We start from the raw sequence: 21,210 nt of genomic DNA on the forward strand, positions 1-21,210 counted from the left end.
TACAGCAGATGTTTTAGAGTGAAAAATGTACCATGTAAGCAGACCACTGTCTAGGCAGACAGGGCAATTCAAGCTTCTTTCACCTGCAAGCTCTAAATTCAGGCTGAGCATGATCAGTGCAGCGCTGTGGTATTGGCTCTTAGTTGCTTGGCTGCCAAAATTCAGATGACTCCCAGAGCGAGAGCTTCAGGGTCTACAGGTCAAGTTGGGAGTGAAGTTCTTTGTGCAATATCACTTGGAAGAACGGTGTGTTTTCAACTGTACAGAAAGCATTGAAATGTTGGAGTGGATGCCCTATCCCCGCTCCCCAATTTATCTTAATTCGTGAAAGAATTATGTCTAATATTAAATATAAAAGAGAATGTGTAGGCATATACGCATGGGGCACATGTAAAATACTAACAGTGTAATTCTAACTATCCCCTATCAGAAATCCTATTGCAGTCAGTAGGGCACAGATAAGTGGAGTGCAGGGGTCGGGAGAGAATTAAAGCCAAAAATTAATTCAGTCAATTCATATCATAACACAAGCAGAGTTTACAACAGAGGAAAAACAGTCACAAACAAAAGGGGAAGAGAGGTTGCTTCTTTACATGCTTTTTGGAGGTAGGATTGAGGTGGCAGTCCTGTGCCCTTACCGGGGAGTAATGCCCATGGAATTCAATAGGACTTCCTTCTGACTTACTGTGGTTAGTAATGTGCTGCAAGACAGGCAACAAAGAGAAGGCGAGGGTTTAAGCAAATGGATCAGTACTACCTGTATTTTAAAATCCCCCTTTGTAAGTTTGTGGGGGGAAATACAGAACTGATATTTCTGTTTACCTAATGGAGCATTTTATCCCTCTTTTGTATCCTTTTCTCAAATGGCACCAGGTGAGTTCTCTCATCTTGAGTTAACTTGGCCACCCATATCATTCCGCAAAGCGGCAAAGGTGATTTTACCATGATGTTTGGTTGGCAAACTGTAAACCTGTGGGCTCAGCATCTTCTTAGAACGCAGAGGAAAAGGTAGTGGTCAACTTGGACAGGACGCTTCCTGAAAACCTTTGGTCACACTTTTAAGACTAACAAGTAACAGAATAATTACACTCACTCTGTATTAAGACTTATGCATTAGCTTTTTGATAAATGGGGGTGTGGGGAGACGATTTTTCAACAACATAGGAATTCCTATTTTTCAACATCTCCATGAAATAGATTATGTATCCTTGCTGCAGCCTTACACCAGGTGACACCACTTGTCTACTTAATCCAGTGCTGTCTACTCCAGTAGGAGTTTCCCAGGGTCTCAGATATTTCCCATCATCTGATTCTTTTAACTGAATATGCCGGAAACTGAACCTGGGATCATCTGCATGCAAAGCAAGTGGTCTGCCAGTACCACTGAGATATGGGCCCTCCCCACCAAGGAACTTTGCTTTAACATTGTATACTTGCACTGCTAGATGGCTCTAATTTGAGAATTTAGATGTGTTGCTTCAGCACTTGGGATCTCTGTGGTCCAAATGTACCCAGTACAACAGCTTACATTGATTTTCCCTCCAAGCTACACACCTAACTAGGGCTTACGTGGAAGCAGCACAAGCTTGTGCAACCAACATGACTGGGTGTTTGTGTGTGTGTGTGTGTGTGTGTGTGTGGTTCTTCTCTTTATCCTGGTTGGTTACTAGACCTGCCAAGGCTTCATTACCCTGTTGCTGGTGTTCTGTGTTGAATTAATTGCATTTTGTTTTAATTGGCTGTAGTGATACAGTTACCACTACTAATTCTCATTTGCTATTACTCCATGGTGTGGGTGCATCTCTTAAAGTGGTGCCAATCTCCCACATATATACATTATTTCTTGCCAAAGAAATAAAACAAGACAAATGCCTAAATGAGGCATAACAAAAGTAGGAATCCATTCTACTATCCTGTCAGGAAATATGCAAATACCACCTAGCCAGGAATACCATTTTATGTAACATAGGTTGCAATCCTATACCCACTTAGCTGGGACAAACCTCACTGGACACAATTTGAATAGACATGCATATGACCTATCTAATTGAAATGGGATTCTGTTTTAGCCACGCCAAGTTGTTTATTTTCCTCTCACTGATCTTTGAATTGAATATCCATACAAGTTACATACATTCATACATTTCAGGCCATCTCTGCATTCTGAGTTTTTGAAAACAAGAATTGAGATGTTGCTTCATCCCCGACCAGCCCATGACCTGGAGATGCAGCTGAGCAGCTTTTATTGAGAAGCTGCCTACATGTCCAGCAGAACTGCACAGAGCTGTACTCCTTTAGATTGCTGGTGGTAGATCATGTGTTTAAATGCTTCCTGGATTTCATTTCTTGCACAAAGAAATCTAGTTTGTGGGGACTAAGACTGTAGCACCATTTCTTCTATCTAAAGGACATTTTTTAAATGACTCCTATTAAAAACACAGGGACGCGGGTGGCGCTGTGGCACAGAGCCTAGGACTTGCCGATTAGAAGGTTGGCGGTTCGAATCCCCATGACGGGGTGAGCTCCCGTTGCTCGGTCCCTGCTTCTGCCAACCTAGCAGTTCGAAAGCACGCTAAAGTGCAAGTAGATAAATAGGTACTGATCTGGCGGGAAGGTAAACAGCGTTTCCGTGCACTGCTCTGGTTCTCCAGAAGTGGCTTAGTCATGCTGGCCACATGACCCAGAAGCTGTACGCTGGCTCCCTTGGCCAATAAAGCAAGATGAGCGCCGCAACCCCAGAGTTGGTCACAACTGGACCTAATGATCAGGGGTCCTTTTACCTTATTAAAAACATACTTTACCCCAGTATAGTCTGAAGTGATGTAGTTCCACAAAAAACACAAGAGCTTACCTGTAGTTTGAAGGTTAGCAAATTTCTCTCAGTCTGATTTAGAAACAGTGCCTTTAAACATGCCTTTAAACTTTTCGGATCTGAATTGGTATTTCAGGCATTCCCAAATAGTATTCTGGACATATGATTCAGAGATAACTTCACACCGTGAACTGAGCCCTCTGATGACCTTGAACTATTAATCCTCCCCACTCTTCCTACTGAATGCAGCTTTGTGCTCCTTATTTAAAGCAAGAGGTCGTGGCCACAAGACCCAACCTATAGCAGAAAGGCTGCTTTTGTTGCAGAAGTTCTCTGCAGCATCCATGTGCATATCACATGTGTTCATTGGAGCTAGTCAAGTCTGGTATTTTTGGGGTATATTACCGTATTTTTCTGTGTATAAGATGCCCCCATGTATAAGACGACCCTTATTTTTTAAAGCCCAAAATCAAGAAATTAAGTTGTTTAGCTTTTTGGGGGTGGGGTGGGGTGGGGGAGGTCACTTCCACCAATCGCTCACTCGCCTGCCCGCCACTGCTGATCGCTTGGCACAGCCACTGCCGATTGCACACCTCGCCGCAGCCGCCAATTGCCCACTCACCGCCATCAACAGCCCACCCACTTGCCGCAGCCAACAATCGCCCACCCATCACCTGCCCGCCTCACCACAGCCACCACTCACCTGCCCAATCGCTGCTGCCATACTTTAATTGTTTTCCTCGTTTTTGCAATTTGTGTCAACATTTTATAAATCACAAGTTTATTTAGGTTCTAATGAGGCATTTCTCCTAAAGTCTTGAAAACAAAGAATACCAAATAGTGAAGAGATGCCTTGGTACTGATGATAGAGCATGCAAAAGGGCTTTAATATTATGAAACCTGTATATGTTTTTTTCCTGCGTTTTGTGTTTGGTTAGAGGTACTGCTTGTGGTTCTGCTGATCTGAAAGACCTGTAGGAAATGAAAACTACTGTAGTTTCATTGGCTATTAAGGACAGCTGCAGTGAAATATATGCTTTCCTGATGTTATTTAAGGTACTGTGTGTGTGTGTGTGTGTGTGTGTGTGAGAGAGAGAGAGAGAGAGAGAGAGAGAGAGAGAGAGTGTTCTAATGCCCAACTACAGGAATGTCAACCATGGCTTGCATTCAACTCACCTTGTATGCCAGTGGAAGCCAGCACAAAGGCTCTTTCTAACACAATGGATCTTTCCTCCCAGGCACCCCCATGTCTCCCATTCCACTCCGGAGGGTCAGGCGAATCTACAAAACCCAGTTGGAGGAGAGGGGAGATTTGGCAAGCAGAAATGCTTGTGATGATGGAGTGATCTGAAGACGGTTTCATTTAATTTCTCTCCATACTATTAACAAGTTAACCATATTGTTACACAGTATAAGCAGATGTACTGGGTTGTAGGAACTAATGGAGGTTAGGAAGCTGCACTCGATTTATAGCTCTCCTATCAGACGGAGATGAGAAGGCAGTCCAGGTGATGTAGAGTTTCTCATAAGAAAAGGGCATGTTTGTTAAGGAATGTTTGAACAATTGGCGCAACTATCAATACAGTTTGGAGAAGGCATGGAAACCTAATCCTTAGTATTGGTGAACAGACTATTGTGGGTGACTATAGTTGCAGATGCTGTGGACTTTGACTTAGGGTCAGAATGGGTCCTTAACTTTGTGTCTTGCCTCTCAGTGTAAGAAAACATAAATATACATAAACATAAAGAAAACATAAATAAACATACATAAACATAAATAAAGAAAACATAAATAAACATAAACATAAAACTGCATAAATTTGAGAATCTTAAAAGCATGAAAGAGAGGCTAATGCCACAAGCCCCACAGTATTGTTAGGATCAGGCTTAGGCTGGCAGACTGATGCAGGAGATGAAGAAGAAACAGAAGAGGGAGTTGAATGGTGGGAACCTACTTTGAAAGGGGGGATCTCCGCTTTCAACCCTGATGTCAGGTGGTTAGGAAAGGGGAGAAGGGATACCAGCTCTTTCCTCCTACCTTTTTGCAACAGTGGAGGCTGAAGAGGGCTTTGATCAGCTGAGGGGGTACGTCTGAACAGGAGGTGGTAGTGATTGAACAGGAGTCTGAACAGGAGGGCGTGGGTCTTGGCACATAGAACCAGGCATGGTCTTTGCAGATGGGAGCAGACCCGCCAGCTCTGACAGAGCACATGTTTGCAAGCTTAGCATTCCTGTGAGGCAAGAGTCTAATGAGCAAGCATGCTGTGCCTCATCCCCAAAAGCTGGTGGGAAGGGTGGGGAAGCTGTTGGGTCATCTTTGTCACTTCCGTACAGTTCTGTATTTCTTGTCTTGCTCTTGAAGTCCTGAAGTGACTCCAGAGTACAGTGTCTGCTGTTGAGCCTGTACCATTACTTGTCTGAATAAAGATCTCTTCCTTATTTACAAGTAAGAGCGTGTGTGTGTGTGTGTGTGTGTGTGTTGGGTGGGAGCCAGGATAGGCCTGCTGTATCTTTGTGGTTTGCCCTTTGCTGATGTGGTGTTGCTGTTGCTTCTGAATTTGTGGGAAGTCCATTACACTGTCAGCATTGCCAATTCTCCTGTTTAATGCAAAAGGAATTTGGGTGCATTTTCTCTTGCTGCTGCTCATATTGGGCACAGTTCTGATTCAGTGCCACGGAAATATGGAGTTGTTGGCATCTGTTTCTCACTCAAGAGACAATGGAGTGTGGCTCCAGTGGTGAAGTCAAACCATTGAAGATTCACAGTGCCTGCTATGGCGGGAAGCTTTCTTAACTGTGCCCGTTAACTGAAATCTGACATGAGCAAAGACCTCCCTGGTCCAGTTTAAACTACAGCAGATGATCAGGGCAAATTGGTGGGCTTGGAGAGATGAGCAAGAGCACAGGTTTCAGTGAGGAAGATGCTAGGCTTCACAAGCTGCTCAAGAAACATGACTTCCCACACTCAGCGCCTGCTCCAAACAGCTGTCTTGCATGCTAAGGGCAAAATCATCCCCATAGTAAATGGTTTTCCCAGTTCATAAAAATGACTTAACAACCACTAATATATAAATATAAGCCACAATTCTGATGTTGGCTACATGTGGTTCAGTGGAATTAAAGCAGTGGTAGGGGAACCCTTTTTGGAGCAGGGGCCACATTCCATTCTAGGCAGTCTCCTAGAAGTCACATGCCAGTGGTGGGCAGGGCCAGAGGTACAAGGAGGTGGAGCAACAAAGTCAGATAAAATATCTGCATAATAAGCTAGTTTTACACACCCTCCTCTATACCCCTCTAGGCAAGCAAGTTCAACATTCCAGCCAGGCAACACTCAAGCAAGATGTAAAGCAGGAACAGTGAGAGTTGTGGGCTGGAGAGAGGGGATGTGGCTGAGGAGGGGTGTGTGACTTGAGGACAGTCCTGAAGACCAGACAGAGAACATGGAAGGTCACAGGTTCTCTACCACTGGACTAAACATGTATGACCAAAGTAATTTTTGATTAGTAAATGTTCTGAATTCCTTTTCCTGACTCAAAACCACCAGTATTGAAGGTTTTCTTGGTAATAAATTAAACGTGTACACTTTTAGTCTGTAGTTACAAGCATTCAGTGAAATGGCATAACAGAAACTGAGAGAACTTTATGGAAAAGGATACAGAAAAGTTAATTATAATATAAATCATATATAGAAACCTCATTTGGCAAATAACATTCCATTTTATATTTTCTTATCTGGCAGGAGAGGGAAGCTCTGTTTTCTTAATAAGGGCAAATCTCAAAGATTTTCAAGCCAGCAATGAGCAAATCATTCTTGGCAAATATATTCTTGGGTGGTGTATACAATGGATGAACCCTGATCCTCAGGACACTGAGATTCAGTATGTCTCCTCCAGAAGGAGAAATCTGTGATTTAAGCCCTGGAAAGTTCAGACCCAGTTGGAATATACATCTTCTTTAGCTGAGTCAACACAGAGGTAGTAAAGAGTTCAAGAGCTTCTTAAAATGCAATTGCAGATGATAAAAATACAGACTTCATCAGCAAACTATAAATGGAAGAGTTTGGGACATTTTAATGAAGATCTCCTTTTATCCAACCAGATATATCAAAATCTACTACTGTGAGCAACTTACTCATAGGAAGATTCACCATAAATCTTTGAGAGAGAATTTTCAGTCAAGGTTTGGGGAGTAAGACATAAGGAAGATAAGGATGAAAAAGACCCATAACTCAGTGGCAGAGCATGTGATCTGAATGCAAGTGAGCACTAATTTGTCTCCTAAAGGTCATCTAAGGGACCTTGAGATCCAGGAAAGTTATTTTCCCACCACACTCCCAGTACTGGACTGTAGATGGATTGCTGGTTTGGCTCCAGATAAGGCATGTACTCGTATTTTAAACCAGTAGTCTCTTAATAACAACCTAGACAGGATGAACTCTTATTAGAGATATATACCACCAATGAAGGTACTAGTGCAGCTGGTTCAGGTACAGCCTAATTTCTCTCTTCAGCAATGTACCTTTCATATTTAGATGGTTGAATTCAATCCTAAAGCTATACTGAGATGTTTATTAATAACCCTCTGCCATGTGAGATGAATCCATAATGAAGGAAAATGTGATTTAAGTGACTTTACACCATCCCATTCCTTTCTGGAAGCAAGGACAAACTATTCCAAAATATTCTTATGATGTGCTTTGCAGATGTGGAATTTTGTGGTTACAAAGAGCATTAAGAAATTATTTGTGAATTAGCACTCTAACTAGTCTTCTAAAAAGACAGGCCTCGTGGGCTTATCCAGGAGTAGATGTGCTAGTGGTTGAAGGACTCTGCCCAGACTCTTGGAAAAGACTTGTTTCTGATCAGCAGATCTTATGCAGCCCTTCCATCAGGAACAGACCCACACATTGCACAAAACACCACTGAGGAATATCCCTTTAATAAAATACTTAGTTTCCTACAGTGAAACCCAGTGTTGGAACACTAAATAAGCATTGGGTTTTGTGCAAACGGAACTAGCAGTTCCCAGAACTATATCCTTACGGGGCAGATGATGCAGAACAGACACAATTTTACACCATCTAAGCTACAACATAATGAGGCTAGAGTCATTGAATTGAAACTGAATAAGTGCCTTTGACTTTAGTCAGTGTTCATCAGTTTCTTCACCCTAACTGATTCAGGGCTGAAGACCTAATTCAGTTTTGACTGGTACTGCTAACACAAAAGCCTGAAGGGCACAATTTTTAAAGAAAAAAAATCAATGTTGCATGGTAAATAGAATCAGATGGACCAACAACTATGAAATTACACAGTTCATTTCCAGGTAAATGGTGGATTGCTTTTCCAACTTAATATTTAGTTCTTTTTATTGGGCATTTGAAACATGCCACAGAGTGCGTGCAGAGTAGACCACACAGATGGAAACACTGAAGAGACGCAAAAATATATTTGCATGGCTTAATAACAAAACTCCTCTAACATACATCTTACATGGTGTTTATAGTCATCACCCATCCATTCACCAGGGAGGCAGAGTAAGGTACATACAGCACATTATATACCATTCACAATTGCTGACACAGCTAATTACAGCAACTTATCAGCTCCCATTGCTTGGTCCCTTCTCCTGCCAACCTAGCAGCTCGAAAGTGCAGGTAGATAAATAGGTACCGCTCTGGCGGGAAGGTAAACGGTGTTTCCGTTGTTGGTTGTTTTGCAGATTAGTTGTGCTGCAGAAGGCGTGCTGGGGAGACCACACATTACAAGGAATGCAGAAGTAACTTTTGCTAGGTTTTAATAACAAAAACAAAAACTCATTTTACATTAATTATAATATATCAATAACCACCAATGACCTAACCACCAACCCATCCAACAGGATACTGAGAGAGGTAGGTGCTGCTCTTTATATACTATACCCAACAGCTTAATCACCACAACTTAACAGCACCTGCTATACTGCTTCACAGCTGTAAAACTAGGTCACGTTATTTGCTCTGGCCCTTAAAGAAATACACATCTTGTGGAACAATAATGAACCTTCAAATTTAAAGAGACCATTCAATATCCGTGTGCTGCTCTGGTTTTCCAGAAGTGGCTTAGTCATGTTGGCCACATGACCTGGAAGCTGTATGCTGGCTCCCTCGGCCAATAAAGCGAGATGAGCACCACAACCCCAGAGTCGTCCGGGACTGGACCTAATGGTCAGGGGTCCCTTTACCTTTATCAGCTAATTACAGTGACTTATCAGCACCTGCTACACAGCTGTAAAAACTAGGTCAGGATATGCCTCCTGGCTTTTAAAGTGGTACACACAATAATGAACAATAACAATAATGAACCCTAACATTTAAACAAACTATTCAACACTTTTTTGTCCATTGCCTTATCAAAGGTCTTAAGCAACTGGAAACTTTCTTTTATGCCCAGTATATTATCATACTATTGTTCCTAGATAACATTGACTGATTCATTTTAACATTGACTAACTCATCTTATTCTTTGCAACAATCTTCGTTTTTGTGATTTGTAGATTGTGAGTTGACTATTAGTCACCTCTTAATCAGACTGTGCTTCTGGGGCTCCTTTTACTCTTATTCCATAGGTCAACTCACTTGTTGTTTTTGTGTTTATTGTTTTTGAACTTCATCCAGCATGTCAATATCTTTCTGGCAGTGTTGAGCCTGGAATGTCATGTGAAAGTACAAAGGCAACAACCAGTTCATTTATTACCTTGTTTGCCTCTTTCCCTTGGCCAACTCTTCCCTTCCTTTCACTAGAGATGCTGTTGCTGCCACAAACCATCCCAGTCCATATCCCTAAAACTACATATTTGAAAAGCAGACAACCAAGAAAATGTGTCTCTTCCCAAATAGACCTGTGAGATCACTACAGTCATCAGATGATGCTTTGCTGACAGTGTTGTGATCTGCAGAAATCCATCCAGCAAGAACATGATAGCATGCACTTTGTGGAATGAACTTCCCTGTGCAATGTGACAGGCACGCATGGTGGCTTGTTTCAATAACCTATCTTTGTGCACAGGCATTCTCAGATCATTGATGCCAACTTTTAACTGACCTCCAAGCTCTCATGTGGATATTCTAGAGTGATGGAGTTCTAGAGTATGGGGAACATCACTGAAAAGGAATTCTCTTTTGGTATTGCACCATGACCTCCATCCAGAGTCAACACACACAATAATAAAATACATCAGAATGATTTCTGCAAATGTAACTGATATTGGAGGGAGAATGCACCAAATTTTTTAAAAAGAAAGATGCAGATGATGACGACCACACTTGGTCTTGAACTTACTATTGGAGAAATTAAATCAAGAGAGAAATTATTCCATATCATTTCCGTTTCAGCTGTTGCCCAGTATAATGTGTGTGAAGCACTGAATTTTTAAAAAAGCACCATATGAATGCTAAAAACTATTATGATCATAAAGAGTTGTAGTTCTAGGTACCCTTTTGTGATCCTTACCACAAAATCATGATTCCATCCCAGTGATGATTTCATAATAAATACGCAGGTGATTGGTTCTGCCTACATGATTGCAAACTTTTAAAAATCAACACTGTAACCAACATAAAAGCTGCTTCCATGGTGTTCTGTCATACTTAAAACACCATTGAACTAAGCCTGTGTGATACTGATGATAGTACATCGTATTCATATAGCCCTTCATTTATTATTTTTATTTATAATACAGAGAGTGCTTAAAGCACATTATGGGAAGTGCTTCCCATAATCTCAGCAATTGCTTGCAACCCTGTTGCACAGCAGGCCACTACTATCTCCATAATGCAAATGGATGGTGGCTAAGGCTTTGAGGCAGTCACCTACCTATGGCTATCTAGTAAGTTGACAGGGGACGTGTCTCAGCAAGCCTCCTTGGTAGATGGGTGTTTCACGTACAAATGTTCTAGTCTCGTGGATTTTTGAAAATGGCATGTCATAAAATGGTTTTTTTTTACTGAATATATGATCAAAATGTACACATGTAATACTTCAATAGCTCAGAATATGCACTTATAACATGGCAATGTGGAAAATATGAGATACACACACATACAGACACACTTTTCTTCAGTTTTGGTTAATTAGTTAATAATTCTAACCATGACCAAACTAGCACACATATAACATAAACTCAAGAAGCAAACAAAGAAGAGGAGGTGATAGTATGGAGTTTTGGAGGAAAGACATGCTCAGCACTCTAGTCTGATCTTGCTCTCTGGCCTTGCATTGTAAACTTGGCCTCAGTAACATACAGCTGGTATGAACTTAGTGAAAGGCTAAGTTAGGGAAGAGCCAAAATACAGTACATGTCTAAGCACAGTCACATGCATACACAGAGATGGGAAGAAGGAGCAGATTTCTAGGGAAAAGACCTCTAGAAGGTAGGATTGAGAGTAAAAGTTGCCTTTCCCAGCCCCGATTGAAAATAAAATAGCAAGCAATGAAAAACACTGTGGAATTTCAAAAGGTGTGCATCAGGAGGCTGGGTTTTTTTACTGCAGCTTTCTTATACTGTCTTCAGAAATTATTCCATTAAACTGTTATGGGTGGTATTTAACTCAAAGGTCCAGCTCACCTGTGAAAATTGCATGAGACTGAAATAGTGACTTTTCAGACTCATCATTTCAACCCATTTCAATCCTTCGACATGGTCGATCACGAACTCCTGGACCACCGCCTTGCCGACGTGGGGATCCAGGGCACAGTCCTTCAATGGCTGCGCTCGTTTCTCTCTGGTTGGGGACAGAGGGTGGCGTTTGGGGGGGAATTGTCATCCCGCCACTCCTTGGTGTGTGGAGTGCCCCAGGGTGCGATACTCTCCCCGATGCTTTTTAACATCTTTATGCGCCCCCTTGCCCAGCTTGTCCGGAGTTTTGGGCTGGGCTGCCGTCAGTATGCTGATGACACCCAACTCTATCTGTTGATGGATGGCCATCCTGACTCGGCCCCAGACACATTGATCAGATGCTTGGAAGCTGTGGCTGGATAACCATGGGAGCCGGTTGAAGTTAAATCCTTCGAAGACAGAGGTCCTCTGGCTGGGATGGGACGATATGGGATTGAGGGGGCAACTCCCATCTCTTGCGGGGGTGCAATTAGTGCCAGCACCGTCCGTTAAGAGTTTGGGTGTAATCTTCGATACCTCCCTCTCCATGGAGGCACAGATTGCAGCTATAACAAAGGCGGCATTTTTTCATCTCCGCCAAGCTAAGCAGTTGGCTCCTTACCTCTCTCGCCCTGACCTAGCCACTGTGATCCACGCGACGGTCACCTCCAGACTGGATTATTGTAACTCGCTCTACGTGGGGCTGCCCTTGAGACTGACCCAGAAACTCCAGCGGGTGCAGAATGCCACAGCGAGATTCCTTATGGGGTCTTCGCTGCGAGATCACATTCATCCGGTGCTATACCAGCTGCACTGGCTCCCGGTGGAGTACAGGATCAGGTTTAAGGTGCTAGTTTTAACCTTCAAAGCCCTATACGACCTAGGACCCTCATACCTACGGGACCGCCTCTCCTGGTATGCCCCACAGAGGAACTTACGGTCTTCAAATAAAAACATCTTGAAGGTCCCAGGCCACAGAGAGGTTAGGCTGGCCTCAACTAGAGCCAGGGCTTTTTCGGCTACGGCTCCAACCTGGTGGAACGCTCTGTCACAAGAGATAAGGGCCCTGCAAGACTTGACATCTTTCTGCAGGGCCTGCAAGACAGAGCTGTTCCACCAGGCCTTTGGTCAGGGCGCAGCCTGACCCCCTCCTTTGGCAATCTTTACAAAACTTTAGTTTATGGTTGCCATCAATTTGGATTTTAAATAATTTTTATAATGTTTTTATAATGTTGCACTGTTTTGGTGTTGTTAGCCGCCCTGAGCCCGGCTTCGGCTGGGGAGGGCGGGGGATATAAATAAATTTTTTTATTATTGTTGTTGTTGTTGTTGTTGTTATTATTATTATTATTATTATTATTATTATTATTATTATTACTAAGAAATTTTGCATGGAAAAATAGCCATGGATTAAGCAATTGAATAGTGTTTTGGTGGGTTGTTTTGTACAGGAAACTGCTGTTAACAAGTAGACCTCTTAGTTTATACAGTCGCTCAAGCTTCACAACTTAAAAGCATTTAACTGCAGAAGGATTATTGTTGCCAGCAAAGGAGAGATAAAATCAAGGAGATTTTGTTGTACATGCTTTCTCTTGAGAGTTTTGCCCTAGCAAAGCTTTAATTATGAGAGCTGCAGATGTACTTTATACTTAATTAAATGTTCTTTTTTTGTGCTATGTTATACATGTATAAGGTGGGTAAATTAGGGTGAAATCTTACCTAAGAATTTCTCCATGACTGCATATAGAATCAAGCTATCATTCAACAAAGCCCACAATTTGCAAGTAAAATAATTATGACCTCTTCTTACAGGGGCAAATATAAATAAGTCTTCTCTCAGACAAGTATTGATTTACATCGAATAAGACTATTATTCTGGCCTGCCACTGCTCAGCCAAAATGGATCTCTACTTCATGCCTTGGTTCGCCATTTGAATAAGAAGATGCTGGGTTAGATAAGCCTTTGGTCTGATCCCGTATGGCTTTTAATATCCTTTTAAAACATACATTTGCAATAAAAATAGAAAGTGTGGGAAATCATAATAAATAAAGTAAAGGTGAGAATGAGGAACCGTGATCACATCCTCCATCCTGCATAGCAATGAAACAGTTTATAAAAGAGGCTGACATAGCTTGTGGTGAAGAGGTTCTCTAAAACTACATTTGAGACTTAATTCCACCAGCTTGGTTAGAGAGACTGTATCACAGTAAGGTAATTGTACACTAATAGCATCCCTGTTCTGTCTCTTTGGCCCAACACCACAAAAATCCTTCAAACCCAGTCTCAGTATGATTTCTTTATGGATGACAACCCACCCCCTCACTCTGTCCCTCTGAACTTGGCTAGTGCTGCATCAAGTATCCAAGTGGACACAGCTGGTTTTGCTCAGGCCATCTACCCATGTTTCAGTTGTACATGCCAAATTGGCCCCCCAGCCACTGTCAAATGAATGGTGGATGTTTTCTTCTTGGCAGACCTCTCATTTAGCAACATCACCACCTGACCAGAAGGTCAGCTGGCCAGCACCCTTTGATTCTGAAATATCCTCGAGGGAGGCTACAGACGAGGGTAATTCTCCCAACCTACCCTACCCCGCCATTGCATATCTACTACTTGTGAATATTGAGAGTAGCCCTACCTTCTTAAACTTTGGCTGAATTGTGCCCATTGTATCTACAGTTGTACCTTGGCTCCTGAACGCCTTGGGAATCAAATGTTCCGGCTCCCAAATGATCAAAAACCGGAAGTGAGTGTTCTGGTTTTTGAACAATTTTTTGGAAGCCGAACGTCTGGCACAGCTTTCGCTATTGTTTCCGCCGTGCCTGCGCAATCGAAAACCAATCGGAAGCCGCACCTTGGTTTCTGAACATTTTGGAAGTCGAACGCACTTCTGCAACAAATTCTATTCAACCTCTGAGGTACGACTGTATAGTGTAGATCAATGTTCAGATAACTAATATGCAAAATTAAACTAAATAACTCTCCAGATCTGTATTTAATGCCCATTCTGTTTCACAACACACTTGTCTTTGAATCCATTGCTATTGATAGTATCTAATAGGTTGAGGATATTGCTCTTGGCTACTGTCATATAGTAAAAATTAAAGAATGATCAGCAGAAAATTTGTTGTGTTACCAAGAGATTTTACTGCCTTTTAAACAAAAATACTCAGTAATAGGGATTTGCTATTCACAACAATGTGGAAATAATTATATCCTATCATTAAAGAGAGCTGATATGTTTCAATATGTATGTGTGGTAAGTGAACATGGAACAGCTAGTCAATCTTGTTCTACTGTTTGGGGATAGATTTAGAATTCCCTATTCTCATCCTAAATGAAAATAAAAGTAATGTCTTTAATGAAATTGAAGAAAGCTTCCTTTTGAATTGAGTGTGGCCAGTTATCTAGCTTAAGTGTGACAAGATCCTATTGTGAATGGTTCTTTGGCAGACAAGTAACATTGCATATCACAAGGAGGAAATGCCAAAGCATTTTTGGCTGGTACAAGCAGAAAATGGGGCCAAATAGATGCTTCAGTGAGAATAACACTAAGGCCAGTTCACACAACCTTTTTAATGTTGTGAGGTATGGGTGAAATGATTATTCTTTGAGAGTGGCATGGGACTGGCAGCCCTCATGTTACTGCAGTAACAATAATCTGGCTTGAATTCATGCAACATAGTGCCTGAGTGGTAAAGGCACCTGGAGTAATTTTGCATATTTTAATTCTGTCCATCGGTTATGAAATCAAATGGAAAGCTCCATTGCACAAGAGCACCTCCTTCCCTCTGCATATATCCCACTGAGTGCTATCCTCCTGAAACTCCTTTGCACTGTGTCCAATGGGACTTACTCATAAGTATGTTTTGGACTGCATTTAAGAGAGTGAAAGGCAATTATTGATGGTACTGGGCACACCATTTTTACAGGATCTATGGATCACAAAAATAAGCTCAACGTGATACAGGTTGAGATTATGAACATCCTTCCAAAAACTTCTGTTATGGTGTTAGCTTGCCATTTGACTTGTATCAAAGGACATTTAAAAACCCCTTTAATTATGTTTCATAAATGTGAGGATGCAGCAGGTTTGTTCAGAAGAAACTTGAATAATCACTGGGGTAAAATATAAATTAGGATGCCCAAACCTTTTCTTGAGAAAAGTGCATTAATCTACCTTCATGATGTTAATATATTTTGCAGAATCTCCAAAAGTTCACTGGGAAGATGATTTTTCTGAGTTCTATGATTCAGAAATAACCTTGAAATTAATGGTGTCTCTAACTTGGTAGCTACCTGAATTTAACTTGATTGAATGTCAGAGTAATGTGTAGGTTGGGATCCTTTCAGTTTTACCTCATGTCTGTTCTCATGTTTTAATCTGCAGCAATCCTTTGAATTAAATAATACAAAGGCAAGGCAGGCATGTGCAATAGCTTTGTAAATGATCTCAATATAAAACAATTAACTATTAAAAGAGTAGACAAAGATACAGCTGTCTTGTCATTTAGTAAAAAAACCCCATTGACTGAGCCATGAAAGCTTTTAACCAAGAAATAAATATTTTTTTCAATGAAGGACCTAATGATTGACATAAAATTGTCAAAGCAAAGTTTTAATAATGGCCGCTTACCCAGTCCTGGGGTAGGTGGCAGTTGTGGCCTGTTGCGACCTAACCCCTGAGAGCAATGCTGGGCTGGACAACTGGCAGTTGGGAAATCCCCGTGCTAGCCTTGGAGTAGGGCGGGAGTCCCAGTTTTGAATTCCAGCCAATCATGCCAGTCCATGGTGGGGCAGGGCTCAGGAGTGAACCAGTGTGGAGCAGGCTTCACCACAGTCCACCCTCTGGATTTAAAAGACTGGCTGCCCTGACTTTGGGACTGCGGTCAGCCGAAGAGCACATCTCCCCATCCCTCCCTCCCTTTCACGCTTTGGGACTTGGTGTATATTAATGTTTAAGAAGAAACATTAATATACTTGGTGTATATTAATGTTTCTTCTTAATATAAGAATTATTCTTCTTAATATAAGTTATGTGATTAATGGCCTTGCTCTGGTTCTTTAATGGTTGCCGTATCCAGAGCTGGGTCGGAATTTGCCTGCAAATAGATATGCCCTGTTTGCAGGCTTTGCCCTCCACATAGCAATGGTCACAACTTTAGCTGACGGAGCCACTGGGGTGGAATTCTTCCTTCAGCGGCATGGGAGGGCCATCCATGTAGACCTGCATCTTGTGATGGACCCATTAATCTCATGATCAACCTTTCATGCCTCAGCCTTCCACCAGGATGCTGGGAGGGATACATACCCAATGCCTAAACCAAATCCTACATATATCTGGAATATCTGGAATTGTGCCCAATTTCAAATCCCAGAACATTGTTCTTGTCTCATTTGTTCACCTTCCTAGACTAGGACTAGCTCCTGGGAAAGGGGTCGCTGCAAGTGGGATTGCAACAGGTACTCTTGGAAACGGTGAAGCATTTGTTGTTGTTTAGTTGTTTAGTCATGTCCGACTCTACATAATTCTGAAATGAGTTTGCTTCTAGGCTATTCTTGTTTTGGAGCCCCAATTTGGCTCAGTAGGCCTTGTAAAAGTTCCAAATACACAAACAACAATTTGCAGAGGAGAGGGGGGGAAAACCTTAACTTAAATTTAACAGGACTTTTTAAAACAAATTTCCCAAGTTCGATGGTTGAGAGGTTTTAACACTGGATGCCCTTACTTCAGTGGAAGAAAACTGAACTTTTCTCTACAGACTTTACAGGCCAATGTAGCTCATGTGTATTATATGTTTTAAAGTTCATTTCTCTCCTCGGCATTCTGCTGCTTCAGTCTCCCTCTGCTGAGGCTTTTCTATTTTAGTTCACAAGGTCCCGTGACCCTGTCAGCCAATAACAGAACAACAGAAGCAATGGAAACTTCTTTCTGAAATAAAAGTAAGTCAAAATAACTCGGCTTTTTCACGTTCTGCTCTTCCTCAGAATCACTTTTGTTTACTGCTGTTTATATTTTCAGCATGTTAAACACAACTCATGGTGCCCAGGGGAGTAATTAAAAAGTTTCTTCAAACTGTGTTTTCGTAACGTCACTTTTATTTATGGTGTGTCTTCGGTATATTGCAGTGTGACTGATCCTTCAAAAGAGCAACCAAATTGAAGGAATGCCTGTCAGAAGCTGAATAACTTGCACATAAATGCAGATTTCATCCTTATTTTTCTAAAACTGGTCCAGTAATTCAACAGTTACTATTCAGTGAGGATTTGTGTGCCAGGTCTCTCCCCAGTTTTCTCTCTGACCCATTCAGGAGCACGGAACTAAAGTATTATTAAAAAGGTCACATGTTCTAGCCATGACAAATTGCACATAAAACAGCAGTTTTTAAGCTGTTATCATGGATTGCAGTACTATTAATCTTAAGTGGTTTCAAGATTTTAACCTGAATTAAATAGTTAGCACACTTAAGAGAATATTAAATAAGTAAAATGAAAATGAATCCAGCAGGATTTGGGATGACATAACTTTTATGTTCATGAGATTCATTTGTATCCAGGATGAACATAAAATGTGCATATTGTACAGGAAACAGTGAATGTATACAACATATCTGGAATTAGGACTACATCTTCAGATTAGAGGTGTTGTCTTTTACTAAAATATTCTATAAATATTTTAGTGACAAATACCCCAGTGTATTAAGAACGAGCCTTTGTGAAGTGCTATGTTTGTTTCCCTGAGTAATATGTGGTAGTTAACTCCCCCCCCCCCCCGGTAATAGGACAGAAACTGTGATATTGGATTGGCATCTCTGTGTGAAAACAGCAAGCTTTCCAAGTTACACAGATTTCTACTCTTAGATAGTAATAAGGTATGGTCCAGTTTTAGCCATATAAAGAGAGTGATTTTTTAAAAAAGAACTATGAGGCAATTTAATAATTTAAGGTCAATGCCGTAACATCACGTAACATTTAGCAGATGTTACTAGTAATTAACTGAATCATTGTGTATTTAAAGTAACACATAAAATATTGTTTTTCAGTTGACCTGCTTCTTTTATTAAAAATAGCACTATAGTTTAAACCCATAGACCATAATTATCTTACAGATTTAAACTGTAGTAATTCCCTCCTCCCTGGGAATTGCAGTTCTACCAGAAGTGATTACAATTAATGTGTGTGTGTGCATGTGTATGTACAATCCGTGCATCAATACAGGATCACAACTTCAGAAGAACCTAAGAAGTTGCCTTGTACCGAGTTAGACCATTGATACATCTGGCTAAGTATCGTGTACAAACTAAACGTAATGTTAATTGTATGGATGCAGTTAATGTGCATATGTTAAAATATGTAAATAGCCATGGGAAATCAGAACAGCCTATCTGGGGATTGGGTGGGGACAGGGGGAGCTTCTCAGTGGTCAGAGGATTTAGTGCATTATGCACCAAGAACCACTCTTTCCCTGTCAGTGCCTTTAGAAATGTCAAGCAGAACACAGAGACAGAGCTTCATGAAAAATTAGATAGAGAATAACAAACTTTGATACAGTATAATATAGAATATTATAATCTCAAGTTTTAAAATATTTTCATTATTCTACCTAAACATAGCATCTAGAGCATTGTGCAAAACAACCTAACATCCAGTATGTGCATCCATGATACTGGAAATGATCTCCAGAACCCCAAATCACATTTTGTTTTAGCGTATAGCTTATTGTGATTTTTTTTTTTTAATGAACTTGACTAAGTCTGCTGGTAACCATATTCCCAGATATTTCGATATTTTTTATAACCAAGGAATTTTTAAAATAGCTTTTGGAAGATGTTTTGTTCTCATTGAAATGCTGTGTTGAGGAGCACTAGACTTCAAATTGGTAGCCAGTATAGTTGAGCTAGGACAGGAGTAGGGAATGGGTGACTATCGATTTCAGTTTCTCTCAGTTTCTCATTTTCCCAGTCTTAAAGTTCATTTCAGCATTGTGCACTAACCACAGTTTTTGAACCATCTTCATAGGCTGCCCAGCATAGAAGGAGATTACTAGATGGATGACTCTGTCCAAATACCAACCAAATTCCAAACTCAGCTCTGTTCTCTTTTGGTGGAGAACTGTTTGGCTGTCCCCTCATATAATAAAATAAGAACAAAATAAGTGAAAGAATAATGAGAAGAGAAGGAGTGATACTTTCTTCATTAGCAGACTTTCAAAGTCATACCAGTGCATGAAAGGTGGTCATAAGAATAAGAACTTACAGTTTGCAAATCCGTAGGCAGAAGGAACAGAGCAGTAATGTGTCAGAACCATAATATTGATATCCTAGAATACAAATAGGAGGGTTGTTTTTTTTAAATGTTAATAAGTTCGATCAATAAAGCCTCTGACTTTTTAATCCACTTTCTAGCTCCCTCTGAAGTGATGAAAGGCAGTCAGGTAGCAAGATATGTGCTGTAAGAATAGCTTGATTTTAACTATTCCCCCATGCAGTGCCTGTAACCCAGACCCAGCAGGCATGTAACTTGCAAAAACCAAAAACTGAATCTGTTCTGAAACAGATAATTATTTTCATTATTCAATCTGAGTGAAATTCATGCATGAAGTTAGTTAGGCTTTTCAGCCTTTTTTTATTCTCAAGTAAAGACAAAGGGGCCTTTATAGTTTCATATTTGTGTGCTTTGAAAGAAGAAAGAACATATTCATATAGGAAATAATCAGACGTGATTGCTGAAAAAAGCAGATATAAACTTTAAATTTTTAATCTTACTAAAACTAATTCTATGTTGAAGTACCATGCAAGTTCCAAACAAGCAATTTACCTTCCTTTCTTTCTATCACCTGCCTTTTCCAGTGCTGACAGCAGTATACAACATAAAAACAACTACAAAGTCACCCAGTAAATTAACAGTAATACAAAGTTAAAAAGTACGGTTCCACAATGCTGTCCAACTAAGTAGCCAAAAATCTTCAAACAGAGGGCCTTACACAACAGCCTGAAGCTCAGGTAGATGGGAGGAGCCTCCCTAGCTCAAATGTTCTTCCATAACACCAGGGCAACCTGATGCATCACTCACATGTAGGGCATGGATTGAAGGAGGACCATGCTTTTAGCTCCACCCCCGACCTGGGTTGAGGAGTTGATTTTCAAACAACTGCACATTGAGCACAGTTGTCTGCATGAGAATCATTTAACTCATTGTCTTGTTAGCTTAATTTAAAATAGATTTTGCTGGGATGAAAAGCAGAAGAACACTGAGTGAGACTAATAAAACTTTGAAGGGAAATAATAGGTTCCTAGGGATCTGTAACAAAACCGCTACATTCTGACAGAATCGTAAATCATCTAGAAAGCAGGAAGATAATGAGGGAATGTGTAAATCTTCAGATGAAACCTGTTATTGAAGTATGTTAAAAGTGAGAGTAAAAGTTGAAGACTTAGTAGCATTGCTGCCAGCTGTCAGTGATACCTCAGCGTTGTAAATGGAGATGCTAGGAAAAATGCTTAGTGGTGTAGTTGCCAGTGTGGTTGCACATGAAACTGTAAGTAAAGCGCACTGTAAAAGGAATCATATCCGTTTTTGTCTGTGGAATTTGTGTACAATTTATTTTTGGCGGATAAATGAGTTCATTTCCTCACTTAACTGTACAGTAACACTAGCTTCAATCTATGTCTAGTTATGAAAAGCTATACAGATTCTATATAATAAAGGAGAAAGAAGAGCCTTGCTTCAGACCTGAGTAAATTGCTCCAGAAGAAAAGCCTCT

The 21,210-nt window shown here is 40.9% G+C and overlaps 1 protein-coding gene across 4 annotated transcripts in view; it reads left to right on the forward strand.

The window, feature by feature from the left end:
- ESR1 (estrogen receptor 1) overlaps window positions 1-21,210 on the forward strand; it is a 237,624-nt gene that overhangs the window by 21,555 nt on the left and 194,859 nt on the right. The window contains exon 2 of one of the 4 annotated variants that reach the window (XM_081854343.1): window positions 17,325-17,390. The exons of the other annotated variants lie outside the window; for them this stretch is intronic. The gene's annotated coding sequence lies outside the window, so the exon portion shown is untranslated. The remainder of the gene's footprint in view (window positions 1-17,324; window positions 17,391-21,210) is intronic. 4 annotated transcript variants of the gene reach the window in all.

The sequence above is a fragment of the Podarcis erhardii genome (assembly GCF_964252035.2).
Source record: "Podarcis erhardii genome assembly, chromosome: 3".
Lineage (NCBI taxonomy): Eukaryota > Metazoa > Chordata > Lepidosauria > Squamata > Lacertidae > Podarcis > Podarcis erhardii.